This window comes from Triticum aestivum, chromosome 4B, assembly GCF_018294505.1.
Source record: "Triticum aestivum cultivar Chinese Spring chromosome 4B, IWGSC CS RefSeq v2.1, whole genome shotgun sequence".
NCBI classification, from domain to species: domain Eukaryota; kingdom Viridiplantae; phylum Streptophyta; class Magnoliopsida; order Poales; family Poaceae; genus Triticum; species Triticum aestivum.
This window is the reverse complement of record NC_057804.1, coordinates 365,198,726-365,218,337: the sequence shown is the minus strand read 5'-3', so window position 1 is coordinate 365,218,337 and position 19,612 is coordinate 365,198,726.

Genomic DNA, 19,612 nt, shown 5'->3' with positions numbered 1-19,612 from the left:
ATACTCCTTGCTCTCTGATCATTCAAACAACGATCCCCAAAAGTAAACTTTTTAGGTTTGAAACATATTGGATCGCTCACCCTGGTTTCATGGAGGTGGTGGAACAGGCTTGGAACAAACCCATTAAACACAACAAACGTTCCAACCATGCTGTGCAAATTGGGCAAAAACTCAAGGCTGTGAGATATATGCACTCAAACACTGGAGTAAGAAGATCTCCCGCCTCACTGTTGCCATTGAAAACACTAACAAAGCCCTCCTGGAACTGGATAACTTCGAAGACCGCCGACATCTGACTACTCCAGAAAGAAACTTCCGCCATATTCTCAAAAAACACCTTCTGAGACTCCTTCAGTACCAAAAAGATTACTGGAGAAAATGATGCACCATCCGATGGATTCAGTTTGGAGATGAGAACTCAAAAAAAATTCAGACTATCGCTACTGAACATTACCGGAGGAATTGCATTAGTTCTCTTAAAACTACCGACGGAGGGATTGTGGAGGATCATGTTGGTAAGGAATCTGTACTTTTTGAGGCCTTTAAGGCTAGGATGGGACAAGCTAACCCATTGTCCATGAAATTCAACTTAGACAATCTGCTCAAAGATGATGAGATCTTCGCCAACCTTGTGGTTCCTTTCACATATAAAGAGATTGATGACATGGTGGCAGCTATGCCACCTGACCGTGCCCCCGGCCCTGACGGTTTCAATGGGGAGTTCTTGAAAGCTGGTTGGCCCATCCTCAAAGAGGATTTCTATGTTTTATGTGAGGAGTTCCTCGGGGTGGCCTAAATTTGGAAAGCATCAATGCTGGCTATATCACACTGATCCCAAAGACCAACTCACCTGGCACTGTCAATGATTTTTAGCCCATCACTCTCCTGAACTGCTGCCTGAAGCTGATCACTAAAATCCTGGCCATCGCCTCCAGAACATTATCCTCAAACCGGTGCATCAAAATCAATATGGCTTCCTTCGTGGACGATCCATTCACGACTGCTTGGCCTAGGCCTTCAAATACATACATCAATGTCAAGCTTCAAAGAAGGAAATTGTCCTCCTGAAATTAGACTTTGCCAAAGCCTTCGATACAATTGAACATTCTGCTATGCTCCTAATCATGAGAAAAATGGGCTTCCCACCTAAATGGCTCACTTGGATGGAAAGTATCTTCTCTTCCGGCAAGTCTTTTGTGCTCTTGAATGGTGTACCTAGTCAGCAATTTCACTCCAAGTGTGGAGTGCGCCAAGGGGATCCCATGTCTCCCCTCATTTTTGTAATTGCAGCCGATCTCTTGCAATCTGCCATTAATGATGCGCTGGATCAAGGTCTACTAAGCCACCCCATCCCTCCCAAGGGCAATGCCAAGTACACTGTGATCCAATATGTGGACGATACTATCATTGTATTGCCCGCATGTCTTCTCCAAGCGGCTAAGATGAAACAAATTCTTGAAGACTACGCCACCTCCATCGGACTTAAGATCAACTTTCATAAATCCACTCTCGTGCCTATTAACACACGGGTGGGCACATGCAATGATCTGGCCACTCTTTTTGGTTGCGCTCAAGCAAACATGTCATTTACTTACCTGGGTTTGCCCTTAGGAACCACTCGCCCTTCGGTCCTTGATATGACACCTTTTGTGTGCAAAGCTGAAAGAAAAATCACTGCGGCCATGTCACTTATGTCGCATGCTGGAAGGTTGGACTTACTCAACTCGCTCATTACATTGCTCGCTATCTATCCGATGGGCGCCATGAGACTACCGCCAAAAATCCTTGCGCAACTGGACAAAATCTGAAGACATTGCCTCTGGAACAAAAAAACCGCGGATGGAGTCAAGCATAACTCATTAGCTACCTGGCCCATGGTATGTCGACCTAAATCTAGTGGTGGCCTCGAGATTCTTGATTTAAAAGTTCAAAATGACGGTTTGCTTCTAAAGTTCCTTCATAAGTTTTACAACAGAATGGACATCCCTTGGGTGCAGTTGGTTTGTGATACATACTATGTTGATTCGATCCCCCATGCTACTGATACACGTGGTTCCTTTTGGTGGTGCGATCTTGTTCTTTTAATGCCAATATACCGCGGGATCACTCATGTCCAAATAAAGTAGGGTACATCTGCCCTTTTTTGGAAGGATAACTGAAATAATGCTATCTACGCTGATAAATACCCGAGAGCGTTCTCGTACGCCACTAATGAAGATTTGCCTGTCCGTGACTTTTTGACTACCACCACACTGCATGAAACCTTCCAACTTCCGCTTTCCATGCAAGCCCATGAGGAGCTCAAACTGCTGCAACTGGATGTCACGACTGTGAATTTTGACGACCATGATGATGTTTGGTCGTACTGCTGGGCTGCGACCGTGTTCAAAACTACAACATACTATAAATTCTTCTTTCGAGATGTGGTCGCTCATATGGCCTTCCGATCGCTTTGGCGCACCAAGTGCACCCCAAAAATCAAGGTCTTTGGTTGGTTCTTGTTATCGGATCGCCTCAATACACGAAACATGCTAAAAAGGAGGCATTACAACATTGGTTCCAACCTCGACTGCTTGCTCTGTGGTCTACACATAGAAGAAATGGTGGAACATCTGTTCTTCCACTGCTCCTTTAGCAAGGTGTGCTGGCGACGCTTGGACATCACCTGGGCCGATGTTGCCAACAGGCTAGATCTTGTGGGGCAACTAAAGGCACGACATACTCGCAAAATGGTCATGGAAATCTTCCTTGTTGCTGCTTCGAGTCTATGGAAGGAGCGTAACAATAACCACTTTAGACATATTGCGCCTTCGGTTGCCTCATGGTGGGATCGGTTCAGATCTACCTTTAGTAACATCCAATATTGATTGCTTGAACATAAGAGACATGTGCTCTCTTCTATGTTGCAAAATTTACAACATGACTCTTCGTAGTTGTACATTGATAGCTCTAACCACCCACCCCCTCCTTTTGTAATTATCACCATGTAATAGTTCTATAGTTCCTCTAAATATATATGCAGTACGAGCCTTTCCTACTGTCTTTAACTTCAAAAAAAACATAGAAGGCTCTCTATCATGAAGATCATGGTGCTACTTTGAAGCAGAAGTGTGGAAAAAGGATAGTAACATTGTCCCTTCTCTGTTTTTCTCTCATTTTTTTTCTTTTTTCTTCTTTTTTTTATTTTTTTATTTTGGTGGGCTTCTTTGGCCTTTTTTTTTATTATTTGAGCTTCTTTGGCCTCTTTTATTTTTCATAAAGTTTGGAGTCTCATCCCGACTTGTGGGGGAATCATAGTCTCCATCATCCTTTCCTCACATGGGACAATGCTCTAATAATTAAGATCATCACACTTTTATTTACTTACAACTCAAGAATTACAACTCAATACTTAGAACAGAATACGACTCTATGTGAATGCCTCCGGCGGTGTACCAGGATATGCAATGAATCAAGAGAGACATGTATGAAATAATTATAAAGGTGGCTTGGCCACAAATACAATGTCAACTACATGATCATGAAAAATCAATATGACAATGATGGAGCGTGTCATAATAAATGGAATGGTGGAAAGTTGCATGGAAGTATATCTCGGAATGACTATGGAAATGCCATAATAGGTAGGTATGGTGGCTGTTTTGAGGAAGATATAAGGAGGTTTATGTGTGATAGAGCGTATTGTATCCCGGGGTTTGGATGCACCGGCGAATTTTGCACCAACTCTCAAGGTGAGAAAGGGCAATGCACGGTACCATAGAGGCTAGAAGTGATGGAAGGATAAGAGTGCGTATAATCCATGGACTCACATTAGTCATAAAGAACTCATATACTTCTTGCAAAAGTTTATTAGCCCTCAAAGCAAAGTACTACTACACATGCTCCAAGGGGAAGGGTTGGTAGGAGTTAACCATCGCGCGATCCCGACCTCCACTCATAAGGAAGTCAATCAAAGAACACCCCATGCAACAAATTTGTCACACAACGTTTACCATGCATGCATGCTACGGGACTTGCCAACTTTAACACAAGTATTTATAAATTTCATAATTACCCAACTAGCATGACTCTAACATTACCACCTTTATATCTCAAAACAATTATGAAGTATCAGACTTCTCACGGTATTCAATGCACTCTATATGATAGTTTTTATTATACCCAACTTGGATGCCCATCATTATTAGGACTAATTTTATAACCAAAGCAAATACCATGCTGTTCTAAAAGACTCTCAAAATAATATAAGTGAATTATGAGAGATTAATAATTTCTACAAAATAAAACCACCTCCATGCTCTAAAAAGATATAAGGGAAGCACTAGAGCAAAACTGTCTTGCTCAAAAGATATAAGTGAAGCACATAGAGTATTCTAATAAATTCCGATTCATGTGTGTCTCTCCCAAAAGGTGTGTACGGAAAGGATGATTTTGGTAAACTAAAAAGCAAAGACTCATGTCATACAAGACTCTCCAAGCAAAAGACATATCATGTGGTGAATAAAAATATAGCCTAAAGTAAAGTTACCGATAGACGAAGACGAAAGAGGGGATGCCTTCCGGGGCATCCCCAAGCTTAGGCTTTTGGTTGTCCTTGAAATTTACCTTGGGTGCCTTGGGCATCACCAATCTTAGGCTCTTGCCACTCCTTATTCCATAATTCGTCAAATCTTTACCAAAAATTTCAAAACTTCACAACACAAAACTCAACAGAAAACTCGTAAGCTCCGTTAGTGCAAGAAAGCAAACCACCACTTTAAGGTACTATAATTAACTCATTATTTATTTATATTGGTGTTAAACCTACTGTATTCCAACTTCTCTATGGCTCATACCCCCCGATACTAGCCATTGATTCATCAAAATAAGCAAACAACACACGAAAAACAGAATCTGTCAAAAAACAGAACAGTCTATAGTAATCTGTAACTTTCGAATACTTCTGGAACCCCCAAAATCCTACCAAAATAGGAACTCCTCGAAAATTTTTCTATTAATATTCTTCGAAACGAATCAACTAAAAATCACGTTTCTGTGATTTATTAAAATTATTCTCGTGCGTGCAAAAGTTTCTATTTTTCAGCAAGATCAAATGAACTTTCACCAAAGGTTATCCTATAGGTTCTACTTGGCACAAACACTAAGAACAAAAATAAAATCGGGTTGCCTCCCAACAAGCGCTATCGTTTAACGCCCCTAGCTAGGCATAAAAGCGAGAATAGATCTAAGTATTGCCATCTTTGGTATTCAATTCTTCAATAGAACACTTATAACCCTTAGGAGTTTCCTTAATATTAATGATTAAACTCCTAGGAAAGAAATCAAGAAATTCATTTGTAGCAAAAGGTTCCTTAATGATAGCGAAGAAATTGGGGTGAACACTAATTGATTTGAGATCCGCATTTTCCTTACTAGAAGATTCACCCTTATTTTTAGGAACATACATTAATTTGGCAACTTTGGTAGAAGGAGGAGTTGGAGTATTTTTCAGGGATGAAAAGGCAAACCCTAAGTTGGTAATAATATCCTCAAGTTTACCGATTCTTGTAGAATCTTGATCTATTCTTCCATTAACTATAGGTTCCTTTTCTTTAAAATAAAATCAGAGTAACTCCAACCTTAGATCCATATTGGGTAATTTGGTTGCGGATCTTTTTATCCAAATTTTTAATTAACTCTATAGTGGCAACTTTATTTTCAATAATTTCAAGCCTTTGCATCACATGTTCCAAAGTTAAAACAGTTCCATTAACCAAGAGGGGTGGTGGACCAAACAAATCTATCATAGCATTATAAGAATCAAAAGTATGGCTACCCATGAAATTCCCTTCGGTAATGGTATCAAGTATAAATCTATTCCGAGTAATGCCTGCATAAAAATTGCAAAGAAGAATAGAAGTAGATTGCTTCCTAGTAGATCTATTTTTAGCATTGCAAATTCTATGCCAAGCATCTTTTAGATTTTCTCCCTCCCTTTGTTTAAAATTAAGAACTTCATGATCGGGAGTACTAACAATGATAGAAGGGCTAGCCATGACGACGAACGACGACACAAGAAGCAAGTGAGAAAGAGGCGAACAGGAAAGAGAGGGCGAATAAAACAACAAGGGTGAGCTGGGGGAGAGGAAAACGAGAGGAAAATGGCAAATAATGTAATGTGAGGGAGAAGAGTTTGTGATGGGTACTTGGTATGTCTAGAATTGTGCGTAGACCTCACCGGCAACGGCGCCAAAAATCCTTCTTGCTACCTCTTAAGCACTGCGTTGGTTTTTCCTTGAAGAGGAAAGGGTGTTGCAGCAAAGTAGCGTAAGTATTTCCCTCAGTTTTTGAGAACCAAGGTATCAATCCAGTAGGAGGCTACACGCAAATCCCTCGCACCTACACAAACAAGAACCTCGCAACCAAGACGATAAAGGGGTTGTCAATCCCTTCACGGCCACTTGCAAAAGTGAGATCTGATAGAGATAATAATAAGATAAATATTTTTGGTATTTTTATGATGTAGATTGGAAAGTAAAGATTTCAAAATAAAATAGATCGGAAACTTATATGATGGAAAATAGACCCGGGGGCCATAAGTTTCACTAGTGGCTTCTCTCAAGATAACATAAGTATTACGGTGGGTGACAAATTACTGTTGAGAAATTGATAAAAAAGTGCATAGTTATGAGAATATCTAGGCATGATCAGTATATAGGCATCACGTCCGCGACAAGTAGATCGAAACGATTCTGCATCTACTACTATTACTCCACACATTGACCGCTATCCAGCATGCATCTAGAGTATTAGGTTCATAAGAACAGAGTAACGCATTAAGCAAGATGACTCGCTGTAGGGGGATAAACTCAAGCAATATCATATAAACCTCATCTTTTTATCCTCGATGGCAACAATACAGTACGTGCCTTGCTGCCCCTGCTGTCACTGGGAAAGGACACCGCAAGATTGAACCCAAAGCTAAGCACTTCTCCCATTGCAAGAAAGATCAATCTAGTAGACCAAACCAAAATGATAATTCGAAGAGACTTGCAAAGATAACAAATCATACATAAAATAATTCAGAGGAGATTCATATATTGTTCATAGATAATCTTGATCATAAACCCACAATTCATCGAATCTCGACAAACACACCACAAAAATAGTTACATCGAATAGATCTCCAAGAAGATCAAGGAGAACTTTGTATTGAGAATCAAAGAGAGAGCAGAAGCCATCTAGCTAATAACTATGGACTCGAAGGTCTGTTGTAAACTACTCACACTTCATCGGAGAGGCTATGGTGTTGATGTAGAAGCCCTCCGTGATCTATTCCCCCTTCGGAGGAGCACCGGAAAAGGACCCAAGATGGGATCTCATGGGTACAGAAGGTTGCGGCGGTAGAAATAGGGTTTCATGGTGCTCCTGGATGTTTTTAGGGTATGTAGATGTATGATGTATATAGGCGAAGGAAGTCGGTCAGGGGAGCCACGAGGGGCCCACGAGGGTGGGGGTGTGTCCACCCCCCTGGGGCACGCCTCCCTGCCTTGTGGCTTCCTCTTTTGCTTCTTGACGTCCACTCCAAGTCTCCTGGATTACGTTCGTTCCAAAAATAACTCTCCCAAAGGTTTCATTCCGTTTGGACTCCGTTTGATATTCCTTTTCTGTGAAACACTGAAATAGGCAAAAAAACAACAATTTGGGAGGGCCTCCAGTTAATAGGTTAGTCCCAAAAATAATATAAAAGGGCTTAGTAAAGCCCATAAACATCCAAAACGGGTAATATAATAGCATGGAACAATCAAAAATTATAGATACGTTGGAGATGTATCAGTGAGCAGCTCACCCGTCTACCTCGAAGGCCGCATTGCACATGGCCACCAACGCCACAGGTGCTATTAGGACTCGCCGGGATGTGGATGCTATGGGGGATGTGGTCCGCACTAGCAGCGTCGTCACCACCTCCCCCTGCGGCTGGAGTAGGAGGAGGAGGCATCGGAGAAGGACGGCACCGACAACATCCCAGCGACCATGCTCCATGAGGTACGGGTGGAGATATCATTCTGTCTGCACCTTCTCGCTCGACCGAAGGGCACAGACACAGTGGCGGCACTTGTTCTGGGGAGAATGGCAACTCTCTGGCCGCTCCCACCACGGGTGCGACCGTAGGGCATGCAGCACCCCTGGAGCAAGCCGACCCAGCCAATGCACCAGACGGAGCCACTAGTCCCCAAGCGCCACCACCTAGTCACCATGCCGTCCTGGCGGCTGGCTCACAACGATGAGAACATGGCACAGCCACTGCTGGCACCACCAGGAGTTGGGCGACATTACGATCTACATCGTCATCTATGCCAAGCACCGCTTCGGAGGCCCTGGCGCGGGCCCAGTTGCTGTTGAGATTTCTGCCGGCAGCCGATCAGATGGATGAGTGGAGAGCCCCACTACAAAAAAACACATCCGTGACATTTTGGGCCGAACGTATTTTTTTTCCTGTCATGCTTATGACACTTCTATGATGATAATTGTGACAAAACCCGGTATCATCATAGATGTGGTGGGCTCCTACTTCTATGACAAAAAATCATGACAGAAAATAGGCTTTTCGTCCTGGGCGGGTCGAAGATGCACCTACATGACATTCTTTGGGCCGTCCATGACGCAAAAAATCATGGTAGAAGCGAGGGCGAGGAAAATATCGGAGACTTCTCGGTTGAGGTGGGTGGTCAGGGCCAAGTGATGCATGGAGGTTTGCGCGTTTCTATCGTACATGTACGTGCGTGTATGCGAGGCGTTGCGCTCTTACTAAACCCGAGCGAGACATTGGGATCTAACTAAACCTGAGGGATTGCACTAGCTACAGTACTAAAACCCGATCAATCCCTTTCTGTTAACTGAACCCGAGTGATTCCTTCGCTACTGCTGCTAACTAAAGTCGATCGAAGCTGCCTCTTGATGAACAGTTCTTGGTGGGGGCTGGATGAACAAGATCCCATGGTAGTAGAGGCTGTTGCCGCTCGATGAACAGGACCCCGATCGAGGAGGTGGGGGTGGATGAATAGTAGCCGGTGGAGGGACCCTGTAGAGGGCTGGTTGAACAAGAGCCGATGAAGGATGGATGAACAGGACCCCGTGGAGGGTTGGATGAACAGTAGCCGGTGGAGGCTAGATGAACAGGACCCCGTGGATGAACAGTAGCTGGTGGAGGCTGTAGGAAGTCGACGGTGGATGAATAGTAGTCCGTGGAGTCCCGTTTTGCGGTACGCCACGCCCCTCCTGATGAACAAGACCTCGTTTCGACCGTAGGCACTCCAACACAAGTCTGTTTCCTCCGTTTTGCGTACGCCACACCCCTCCCGATCAACAGGACCCCGTTTCGACCATACGTGGTCGAACACAAGTCCGCTTCCTTGTTTTGACCATACGCGGTCAAACAGAAGGCCCGTTTCCTCCATTCTGCGGTACGCCAGACCTCGTTTTGGCTGTTCCGTCCAAGCCGGTTGGCTCCCGATGAACACGACATATTCCGTTGCCTCCCGATGAACATGACGTATTCCGTTGCCTCCCCGTGAACACGATGTAGTTTCTCCATTCCAACCTAGCCGGTTGGCTTCTGATGAACATGATTAATGGATGTACTCGTTAGAGACCCCGCCCATATGTACGTACGTAGTCGTATTTACTATCTTGTAGTGTGGTCTTACGTACATGTACACGATATAAGACGTGACTGCGTGACATGCTATGTCGGGGCCTCTACTTCAAGACGTGTCGCTCCTTACTCGGCCACGATACGTCGCTGCAGAGACACGGATCGACCACTATGTACGTACACGTTCGCGGTCGGACAGATAACGCTAGCTTTGCTTCAACCTGGTGGGTCCCAGCTGTCAGGGGGTCACACTAAAAAAGACACTTCCGTGACATTTTGGGCCGAACGATTGTTTTTGTCATGCTTATGACACTTCTATGAAGACAATTGTGAGAAAACCTGGTATCATCATAGATGTGGTGGGCTCCTACTTCTATGACAAAAAATCATGACAGAAAATGGGCTTTTCGTCCTGGCGGGCCAGAGACGTAGCTACCTGGTGTTCTTTTGGCCGTCCATGATGAAAAAAATCATGGTAGAAACCAGGGAGAGGAAATATCGCGGAGTTCCCGGTTACGGTGGGTGGTCAGGGCCGAGCGATGCACTGTGGTTTGCGCGTTTCTCTCGTGTACGCGCATGTGTGCGAGGCGTTGGCTAACTGAACCCAGAGCGATCGCATGTTACTAAACCTAAGCGATCGATCCCTTGGCTATTAACTGAACCCGAGCGATTCACTCGCGGCTGACTGAACCCGAGCAATTCCTTCGCTGCTACTGCTAACTGAACCCGAGCGATCGATCACTGCTGCTGCTTACTTAAGCCGATTGAGCCCCCGTGCAAGACATGGCTAGCCGGTGTTGGGTTGCCGCTCAATGAACAGTGACCATTGCTAATGTGTGTGTGGTATGTAGAACGATTCAAGACGTGATGAGTCCAGTCGGTTGGTTGGCTGTGGAATAATAGTTCCCGGTGGGGGTTGGATGAACAGGACCCCGTGGTAGTAGGCCGTTGCCGCTGGATGAACAGGACCCCGAGGAGGCCGTCGCACCCCAGCCGATTGGGGGTGGATGAATAGGACCCCGTGGAGGGCTGGATGAACAGTAGCCGGTGGAGGCTGGATGAACAGTATACGTGGATGAACAGTAGCTCGTGGAGGCTCGAGGAGGTCGATGGTGGATGAACAGTAGCCCGTGGAGGCTGGAGCGAGGCAGTAGACGATGGATGAAAAAGACCCCGTTTCGATTGTAGGCGCTCCAACACAAGTCCATTTCCTTCGTTTGCGGTACGCCACACCCCTCCCGGTCAACAGGATCCCCTTTCGGTCGTAGGCACTCGAACACAAGTCCGTTTCCTCTGTTTTGTGGTACGCCAGACCCCTCCCGATGAATAGGATCCCGTTTCGACTGTGGCTGGTCGAACAGAACGTCATTTCCTCCATTCTGTGGTACCCAGACCCCGTTTTGGCTGTTCCATACAAGACGGTTAGCTCTTGTAGAACAGGACGCATTCCGACCCAGTCGGTTGCCTCCCGATTTACAGGACGTTGTTTCTCCATTCCGACCCAGCCAGTTCGCTACCCGATGAATAGTACGTCGTTGCTGCCGTCCGTTGCCTATCCATGTACACAAGCCCTGGCCGTCCGTATATATGCGCGAGTACGCGCTCGAGACCCCATCTATATACGTACGTGGCTGTATTTTTTGCCATGTGGTTGTACGTGCGTGTACATGACTTAGACGTGACTGCGTGAACTGCTATGTCGGGTGCTCTACAATGACATCTGCCGCTACTTACTCGGCCATGGTTAATACTTGCAGAGAGAGCAATCGACCAGTATGTATGTACACGTTCGCGACCAGACAGACAACGCTACATACGCTTTGACCGGGTGGGTCCCAATGGTGATAGAGGATAAGGACGCACTTCCTTGCGTGCGAAGATATAGCTGGTCGGTCCCAGCTATCAGGGGGAGGAATCGTTTTTATTTTGCTAGTAATAAGGAGACATTTCCTTGTGTTCGAAGATGTAGCTGGTGGGTCCAGCTGTCAGCCTCACCGCCTAATGTCCTCTTTCGATGGTTGTCCTTCGTTGACCATATAGACCATGCCGCACAGAGAACACCAAGGCGGTGGACGACGGCGAGGCCTAGGTAGGGAACGACGCGGAGTCGAGGAAGATACAGCAGTGGATGCCCATGCGGAGGGGAGTACGTGGGTTAATGATACATCTCCAACGTATCTATAATTATTTATTGTTCCAAGCTATTATATTATCTATTTTGGATGTTTAATGGGCTTTAATATGCTCTTTTATATTATACTTGGGACTAACCTATTAACCGAAGGCCTAGTGCCAGTTTCTGTTTTTTTGCCTATTTTAGAGTTTTGCAGAAAAGGAATACCAAACGGAGTCCAAACAGAATGAAACCTTCGCGATCATGTTTCTTGGACCAAAAGCAAACTAGAAGACTTGGAGATGAAGCCGGAGACGTAACAAGGAGGCCACGAGGAAGGAGGGCGCGCCCCTCACCCTCATGGCCCCCTCATAGCTCCACCGACGTAGTTCTTTCACCTATATATACTCTTATACCCTAAAAACATCTGGGGGAGCCACGAAACCACTTTTCCACCGCCGCAACCTTCTATACCCGTGAGATCCCATCTTGGGGCCTTTTCCGGCGATCTACCGGAGGGGGAATAAATCACGGAGGGCTGCTACATCAACACCATTACCTCTCCGCTGAAGCGTGAGTAGTTTACCACAGACCTTCGGGTCCATAGTTATTAGCTAGATGGCTTCTTCTCTCTCTTTGATTCTCCATACAAAGTTCTCCCCGATGTTCTTGGAGATCTATTCGATGTAATACTCTTTTGCGGTGTGTTTGCTGAGATCCGATGAATTGTGGATTTATGATCAAGATTATCTTTGAATATTATTTAGTTCTTCTCTGAATTCTTATATGCATGATTTGATATCTTTGCAAGTCTCTTCGAATTATCGGTTTAGTTTGGCCTACTAGATTGATCTTTCTTGCCATAGGAGAAGTGCTTAGCTTTGGGTTCAATCTTGCAGTGTCCTTTCCCAGTGACAGTAGGGGCAGCAAGGCACGTATTGTATTGTTGCCATCGAGGATAAAAAGATGGGGTCTATATCACATTGCTTGAGTTTATCCCTCTACATCATGTCATCTTGATTAATGTGTTACTCCGTTCTTATGAACTTAATACTCTAGATGCATGCTGGATAGTGGTCGATGTGTGGAGTACTAGTAGTAGATGCAGGCAGGAGTCGGTCTACTTGACACGGACGTGATGCCTATGTTCATTATCATTGCCTTAGATGTCATCATAATTATGCGCATTTCTATCAATTGCTCGGTAGTAATTTGTTCACCCACCATAATACATGCTATCTCGAGAGAAGCCACTAGCAAAACCTATGGCCCCTGGGTCTCTTTTCCATTATATTGCATCTATTTTCCATATTATTGAATCTCGTTTACTATTTTGCAATCTTTACTTTCCAATCTATATATCAAAAATACCAAAAATATTTACTTTATTATCTCTATTAGATTTCACTTTTGCGAGTGACCATGAAGGGATTGGCAACCCCTTTATCGCGTTGTTTGTAAGTTCTTGATTGTTTGTGCAGGTATTCGGTGACTTGTGCGTCGTCTCCTACTGGACTGATACCTTGGTTCTCAAAACTGAGGGAAATACTTACGCTACTTTGCTGCATCAACCTTTCCTTTTCAAGGGAAAACCAATGCAAGCTCAAGAGGTAGCAAGAAGGATTTCTGGCACCGTTGCCGGGGAGATCTTCATCAAGTCAAGCCATACCAAGTACCCATCATAAACTCTTCTCCCTTGCATTACATTATTCTCTATTCACCTCTCGTTTTCCTCTCCCCCACTTCAAATACGATTTTCTAAAACCTTTGCCTTTTCTTCGCCATCTTCCCGTATGTCTTTTTGTTTGTGTTTCACGTGCCTTCTATTTGCTTGCATCTTTGCTTGCTAAAAATCTATTGATATGGATCCACTTGGATCATCTTCGATCCTTAGGCACTCGTGCTGAAACCCCAACTAGCCTAGTTGATGGGAAATCTTTAGATGTGCATGCTCATTTTGTGCGTCACCGTTTGTCTGAAAAAGGGAGACTCTTATGGGATCAAATAAACAGATTGATGTGTTATCCTTGGAATCTTTGTGAAATTTATGATTTTACTTGTTGCTCTAAGAACCCTAAAAAACACCTTCCCTACCTATGTAAAGGGTGTTTATAGTTACTATGATACCGAACAAATTGAAGAATTTGTTGCTTTTAAGGGTGCTTATGAAGTTGCTTCTTTGATTGAAAAGTATGATATTACTCTCTATGAATCTTAAAATTTTGACATACTTAAATATTGCTATGAAAACTATACTCATAATGTCTATGCCAAAGAATTTATTGAGAGAATGACCGTTGCTTTGGAAGAAAATAATAATATGCATGAATCTATAGATAATGATGATTCTGATGATTTTATTGAAATATCCCTTGATGAACATGATGCTTGCTATTCTTGTGGCCATGATGCCAATATTTATAAAGATGAATTTACTATAGTTCCTTATGTTAAACATGAGATCATTGCTATTGCACCCATACTTGATAGTTCCTCCGATGAAAAGCATGATTGCAATGATGTTATTATAAATTCTCTTAATGTGAATTGTGTTAATGATATGCAAAACCTCAAGCTTGGGGATGCTAGTTTTTCTATGACTACTATTTGTTGCAATGATCATGATTGGGGTGATTCTTCTTTTGATCTTGAAAATTTATTTAAGCTCCATGATGAATATGAGATTAATAATAGTGTTTGCAATATTATTTAAAGTGGGTTTGGAAGAGTGTCAAAGTTAGATCCCACGTATTTGGAGAATGTTCAATCTTATGAAATTTTTGATAAAAGTGGGTTTGGAGAGGTCATGACTTTAGTTAATGTTAATCCCACTATTTTGGAAGACTATCAACTTCGCATGCATGTGGATAGTGTTGAAAATATTTTATATGATAGCTATTTTGTTGAATTTGCTTATGATCCCACATGTAATTATTATGAGACAGGAAAATATGGTAGTAGAAATTTTCATGTTACTAAATTACGTCTCGTTATGTTGAGATTACTATTGTTTCTTTCCGCTTCCTTGCATGCTAGTTTTTGCTTGCTATGATAATTTGTTTGCCTATAAGATGACTATGCAAAGGAATTATGTTAAACTTAGATGTGTTTTTCACTTGTTTCATGATGCTCTCTTTGCACTTCAATTCTTGTCTTTCTTGTGAACATCATCAAAATCTCAATGCCTAGCTAGGGGCGTTAAACGATTTGCTTGTTGGGAGGCAACCCAATTTTATCTTTGTTCTTTGCTTTTTGCTCCTTTTTAGTAATAAATAATTCACCTAGCCTCTGGTTAGATGTGGTTATGTTTTAATTAGTGTGTGTGCCAAGTAGAACCTTTGGGAAGACTTGGCTGAAGTCTTTGCGATCTTGCTGTAAAAAACAGGAATTTTGCGCTCACGAGAATAGCTGTCAGTATTTTACAGAAGAGTGCTTTTAGGTTGATTCTTTTTGCAGAAGATTAATAGACAAATTCCTCACGTCCAGAAATTTATTTCAGATTTTTTGGAGTTACAGAAGTATTCGAAAGTTACAGATTGCTACAGACTATTCTGTTTTTCGTGTGTTGTTTGTTTATTTTGATGAATCTATGAGTAGTATCGGGGGGTATGAACCATAGAGAAGTTGGAATACAGTAGGTTTAACCATATAAATAAAGAATGAGTTCATTACAGTACCTTAAAGTGGTGGTTTATTTTCTTATACTAACGGAGCTCATGAGATTTTCTGTTGAAGTTTTGTGTTGTGAAGTTTTCAAGTTTTGGGTAAAGATTTGATGGATTTTGGAATAAGGAGTGGCAAGAGCCTAACCTTGGGGATGCCCAAGGCACCCCAAGGTAAAATTAATGGACAAACAATAGCCTAAGCTTGGGGATGCCCCAGAAGGCATCCCCTCTTTCGTTTTCGTCTATCGGTAACTTTACTTGAGGCTATATTTTTATTCACCACATGATATGTGTTTTGCTTGGAGCATCTTGTATGATTTGAGTCTTTGCTTTTAAGTTTACAACAATCATCCTTTCTGTACACACCTTTTGGGAGAGACACGCATGAATCGTGATTTATTAGAATACTTTATGTGCTTCACTTATATCTTTTGAGCTAGACAATATTGCTCTAGTGCTTCACTTATATCTTTTTAGAGCACAGCGGTGGTTTTATTTTATAGAAATTGTTGATCTCTCATGCTTCACTTATATTATTTTGAGAGTCCTTTAGAACACCATGGTCATTTTCTTTGGTTATAAAACTAGTCCTAATATGATGGGCATCCAAGATGGGTATAATAAAAACTTTCATATAAAGTGCATTGAATATTATGAGAAGTTTGATTCTTTATGATTGTTTTGAAATATGAAGATGGTGATATTAGAGTCATGCTAATAGAGTATTTGTGAATTTGAGAGATACTTGTGTTAAAGTTTGTGATTCCCGTAGCATGCACGTATGGTGAACCGTTATGTGATGAAGTTGGAGCATGATTTATTTATTGATTGTCTTCCTTATGAGTGGCGGTCGGCGACGAGCGATGGTTTTTTCCTACCAATCTATCCCCCTAGGAGCATGTGCGTAGTACTTTGTTTTGATAACTAATAGATTTTTGCAATAAGTATGTGAGTTCTTTCTGACTAATGTTGAGTCCATGGATTATACACACTCTCACCCTTCCACCATTGCTAGCCTCTCTAGTACCACGCAACTTTCATTGGTACCCCACCATATACCTTCCTCAAAACCGCCACCATACCTACCTATTATGGAATTTCCATAGCCATTCTGAGATATATTGCCATGCAACTTTCCACCGTTCTGTTTGTTATGGCACACTCCATCATTGTCATATTGCTTTGCATGATCATGTAGTTGACACCGTCTTTGTGGCAAAGCCACCGTTTATAATTTTTCATACATGTCACTTTTGAATCATTGCACATCCTGGTACACCGCCGGAGGCATTCACATAGAGTCATATTTTGTTCTAAGTATCGAGTTGTAATTCTTGAGTTGTAAGTAAATAAAAGTGTGATGATCTTCATTATTAGAGCTTTGTCCAAGTGAGGAAAGGATGATGGAGACTATGATTCCCCCACAAGTCGGGATGAGACTCCGGACGAAAAAAAAGAGAAAAAAGAGGCGATAAAAAAAGAGAAAAGTCCCAAATAAAAAATAAATAAATAAATAATGATGAGAGAAAAAGAGAGAAGGGGCAATGCTACTATCCTTTTTCCACACTTGTGCTTCAAAGTAGCACCATGATCTTCATGATAGGGAGTCTCCTATGTTGTCACTTTCATATACTAGTGGGAATTTTTCATTATAGAACTTGGCTTGTATATTCCAATGATGGGCTTCCTCAAAAGTGCCCTAGATCCCCGATCATCCCAACTGGGCTCCACTACTGATCATCCAGAAACGAAACATAGTAACAACCAAGGTCCTCGTTGAACTCCCACTTGAGTTCGCTAGCATCATCTGCACTGCTATCATCGGCACCTGCAACTATTTTGGTAGTATCAGTGAGTCACGAGGACTCAGCAATCTCAAAACCCGCGAGATCAAGACTATATAATCTTATGGGTAGGATAAGGTGATGAGGTGGAGTTGCAGCAAGCGCTAAGCAAATATGGTCACTAACATATGCAAATAAGAGTAAGATAAGAAGCTACGCAACGGTCGTGAAGCTAGAAGTGATCAAGAAGTGATCCTGAAACTACTTACGTTCAAACATAACCCAAACCGTGTTCACTTCCCGGACTCCGCCGAAAAGAGACCATCACGGCTACACACGCGGTTGATGCATTTTAATTAAGTCAAGTGTCGAGTTCTCTACAACCGGATATTAACAAATTCCCATCTGCCAAATAACCGCGGGCACAGCTCTCGAAAGTTTATACCCTGCAGAGGTGTCCCAACTTAGCCCATTACAAGCTCTCATGATCAACGAAGGATATTCCTTCTCCCAGAATCACCCGATCAGACTCGGAATCCCGGTTACAAGACATTTTGGCAATGGTAAAACAAGACCAGCAAGACCGCCCGACTGTGCCAACAAATCCCAATAGGAGCTGCACATATCTCGTTCTCAGGGCACACCGGATGATACATCCTACGAGTAAAACCAACCCTCAAGATTCACCGAGGTGGCCCCGCAGTCTACTCGGTTCGGACCAACACTCAGAGGAGCACTGGCTCGGGGGGGGGGGTTAAAATAAAGATGACCCTTGAGTCCGCAGAACCCAAGGGAAAAGTTATAGGTTGTTAGGCAAATGTAAAACCAAGGTTGGGCCTTGCTGGAGGAGTTTTATTCAAGGCGAACTGTCAAGGGGGTCCCATAACCCCAACCGCGTAAGGAACACAAAATCAAGGGACATAACAATATCTCTTATTTTTAGGAAGATCAAGGCAAGAGTGGAACATAACGCAAAAACAATGCAAGAGTGGAACAAAACACCAGGCATAATCCAAACATGTTCATGTTCCAACATGGAGCAATCTTCAACTTCACCTGCAACTAACAACGCTATAAGAGGGGGCTGAGCAAAAGCGGTAACATAGCCAAACAATGGTTTGCTAGGAAGGTGGGTTAGAGGCTTGACATTGCAATATGGCAGGCATCATAAACATGTGGTAGGAAGCGCAACATAGCGATAGAACGAACAACTAGCAAGCAAAGATAGCAGTGATATCGAGGGTAATGGTCATCTTGCCTGAAATCCTGATAGGAAGAAGAACGAGTCCATAAAGTAGACGAACCAACATAGTCGAACGAATCCTCACAATCGCAATGTTACCGGAACTATCAAGAAGAAGCAACACTGGAAAGAAACAAACGACATGGTAAACCAACAAGCATAAACATGGCATGATGCACAATCAAGTATGATGCATGTCCATTTAATGAGGCATGGCATGGCAAAGTGCACAAACAATACTACAAGTTAAGTGGAGCTCAATATGCAATGAGTTGCATATTGACGAAACACCACATTCGAGTTATTTAGTTCGCTCTCGTTTAGGTACACAACAATATTAAATGTTGTTAAACATGGCAAGAGGTAAAACATAAGTAAACTAACTATTTAGGCAAGTTTAAAAGAGGTGGAACAACAAACAACAATTCTGGAAAATCCCCATACGTTATTTAGAAATTTAAAGCCAACAACAATTTTAAACATTTTAAATGTTGTTATCATGATGCGGATGACATATGCAAGTTATATGCAATTTTTAAGAAAATGTCGACATGAGCATGTTATGAAGCATTTGTCATCATGGCGGAAACGAAAGGGGTGCCACAGCAACGACAACGAAATGGTGCCACGGAAACATTCCAATGATCCGACAACTCATTGAGATACCGGTGCAAAAGAGCAAGTGTGCAGAGGTGCGAAACATGCTAGAGATGGTGGGTGATCCTGGTTACCGGGTTCCCACGGGTCGACGGCATGGCAAACAAGGAGGAACGTGCAAGCGACAACTCGGACATGGTGCAAACACGGGCATCTCATACATCACTCATGCATTCGTTCACGGGCGGTTGTCTCGGGGTTATACCTTCGAAGCGTGCGTTTTCAAAGCAGATCGGGTTCGAAGCGGTGTAGGAGAAGTAGACGTTCTCGGGACGGTCATAGTGGTACAAGGCGACAGTAGTGGAAGTAGTGGTTCACGTTTCACAATCATACACAATCCATAGATGTTTGGGGTCATTGATAGAGGTACTTGACGCAATCCACGCAAACGGTGTTTGTTCGGGCATCGGTCTTGACGAAGGTGTACTTGGCGAATCCGCGTAGTCGTTTATGTCGTAGTCGGACTTGCCGAAATGCACACCGGCTGTAGAGGTACACGACTCATAGACATCCAGG